Source organism: Neoarius graeffei, chromosome 23 (genome assembly GCF_027579695.1).
Source record: "Neoarius graeffei isolate fNeoGra1 chromosome 23, fNeoGra1.pri, whole genome shotgun sequence".
NCBI lineage: Eukaryota > Metazoa > Chordata > Actinopteri > Siluriformes > Ariidae > Neoarius > Neoarius graeffei.
The window spans coordinates 16,747,435-16,750,034 of NC_083591.1; the positions used below are offsets into that span (position 1 = coordinate 16,747,435).

General features: G+C 41.8%; 1 long non-coding RNA gene across 1 annotated transcript; it reads left to right on the forward strand.

The window, feature by feature from the left end:
* The first annotated feature begins 2,076 nt into the window (after positions 1-2,076).
* LOC132871169 (uncharacterized) lies at positions 2,077-2,376 on the forward strand. The gene is made up of 2 exons (XR_009651270.1): positions 2,077-2,174; positions 2,290-2,376. It is a non-coding gene; the product is annotated as an uncharacterized LOC132871169 (long non-coding RNA).
* The last annotated feature ends 224 nt before the right edge of the window (positions 2,377-2,600 follow it).

A 2,600-nucleotide genomic window follows, 5' to 3' on the forward strand; every position in this document is an offset into this window, starting at 1 on the left:
CCAGTGGCCACTGGGGGCCTTTCTGTGTGGAGTTTGCATGTTCTCCCCAAATCTGCGTGGGTTTCCTCCAGGTGCTCCGGTTTCCCCCACAGTCCAAAGACATGCGGGTTAGGTTAACTGGCTACTCTAAATCGCCTGTAGGTGTGAATATGTGTGTGAGTGCACAGAAAGGAACTGGCCACCCTACTGCTGCAATTCTGGCCAAGTCAACCAAACATGATTCGCCTCAAGCCCGGATCGGGTTTAGCAGTGACAGTGACGATATTAATTATTAACAGTTAATTATCAAAATTACACTTTTACATTACAGGCATCTGGGTACATTGTCAGAGTGAGGGACAACGTACCCAGAACCTGGGGAGCAGTTGGGGGTTAGGTGCCATGCTCAAGGGCACTTCAGGTATTCCTGCTGGTCCAGGGAATTGATCCAGCAACTTTTTGGTCCCAAAGATGCTTCTCTAACCATTAGGCCATGGCTTATTTAATTATGATAATGAAGTACAATTACCTGAATATTGTCTGGCCATGCTCACGACATGCCTGATTTAGCAAATTTACTAATTAACAGTGCATGTGTTAGAATGGGGGAAAAATTCAAATATGCAAGACAGAAGGTTCTCCATGACCAGGGACAGGAACCTGTCAGAAAGTAATGATTCTCAATGTGGTGTCCAGGATCTCCAGGGGTCCATGAAGCATAACCAGAGTTATTTATTTATGAAATATATCTGTGCCAAGGGGTCTGTGGAATTTATTTTCCAATTAAAGGGGTCAGTGGTACAAAAATCTTGAGAAAGGCTAGCTTGTCAGGATGAAAAGAAAAGGAGAGATGGATGAAGGAAAAAAGGAGGGATATAAACAAATATCTCATCTCATCTCATTATCTCTAGCTGCTTTATCTTGTTCTACAGGGTCAGAGGCAAGCTGGAGCCTATCCCAGCTGATTACCAGGGTACACCCTGGACAAGTTGCCAGGTCATCACAGGGTTGACACCTAGACACAGACAACCATTCACACCAGGGTTGCCAACCGTCCTGATTTGCCCTGGACGTCCCGAATTTTAGGTGAATTTAATTTGTCCCGCGAGGAACAGCTCCCGTCCCGTATTCCAATCGCAGTCGCAGTTTTTGATGAAATATGGATGAAATATTTTGTCCAATAGTAGCAGACTGGTGATTGATGACATATTCTGAACAGGGATCTTTGATAGGCTACTGTGATAAGGCGCCAAAACTCATGCAAACGTTGCTGTGGGAGACGGTTGTTGAGTTCAGTTCAGTCAGTGGTTCTCTGCTCGTGAACAAGTCAGTGTAAATGGATGAACCTGCTAAGAAAAAGAGGCTTTGCAGCTACAACAAGGAATAGGAAGCAAAAAGGTCATGGGTTAAAGCCACCACAGACGCTAGGAGAGCATTTTGTACATTATGCCGCCAAGAGATATCTATTGGCCATGGTGGCGAGCATGACTTATCCCGCCATGAAGACACAGACTCACACAAAAGGGCTGTGCTATCGAAAGGAGCTAGCAACATCAGTACATTCTTTGCCTCATCTACTTCTGAAATCGACAACATTTCTGCAAGCGAGGTAGCCTATGTGTATCACACCATCAAACACGGCCATAACTATAACAGCGCGGACTGTACAGTGAAATTAAATGGGACCTTATTTCAAGACTCGAGTGTTGTTAAGAAGATGCAATTGGGAAGAACCAAAGCGGAGATGATAGGAGAAGGATGAGGAGATGCTGAAAACTGGAATAGCCATGGAAGAAGTAACTGGTGAGCCTTCATTTGAATTTGTCTGTATATCTTATTTATGCAACCCACATGCTTCCACTATAACATGGAGTGGCAGTATTTCTCAATCTAAATATAATTTTAATTTGTCTATATTGTATCTTGTTTATGCAACCCACACACATATAACTTCATGGGGTGGCAGTATTTCTCAATCTAAATATCATTTTAATTTGTCTATGTATCTTGTTTATGCAACACACACAGACATAAGTTCATTGGGTGGCAGTATTCCTCAATCTAAATATCATTTGTTTTTTTCTTATTTACTGCAGGATAAGAGGATGTCCATGCCACTGTTCTGTAAATAGTTTGGGCTGTGCAGAAGGATGAGGAGATGCTGGAATCTGGAATAGCCATGGAAGAAGTAACTGGTGAGCCTTCATTTGAATGTCCATATAAACATCTTATTACACACACATAAGTTCATGGGATGGCAGTAGGCTATTTCTCAATCTAAATATCCTTTCTTTCTCTCATTTATTGCAGGATAAGAGGAGGCCCATGCCATACTGAAAAGATGCAGACCAACAACATATTCTCTTAAGTTTTAATAAATAGTTTAAAAAACTTGCATACATTTCTGTCTTTGCTTTTCCTTCAAGATATGCCCCTCAAATAGAATAACTATGACAATCAAATCAAATCAAATCAAATCAAATCAAGTTTATTTGTACAGCGCTTTTAACAATAAACATTGTCGCAAAGCAGCTTTACAGAATTTGAACGACTTAAAACATGAGCTAATTTTATCCCTAATCTATCCCCGATGAGCAAGCCTGTGGCGACGGTGGCAAGGA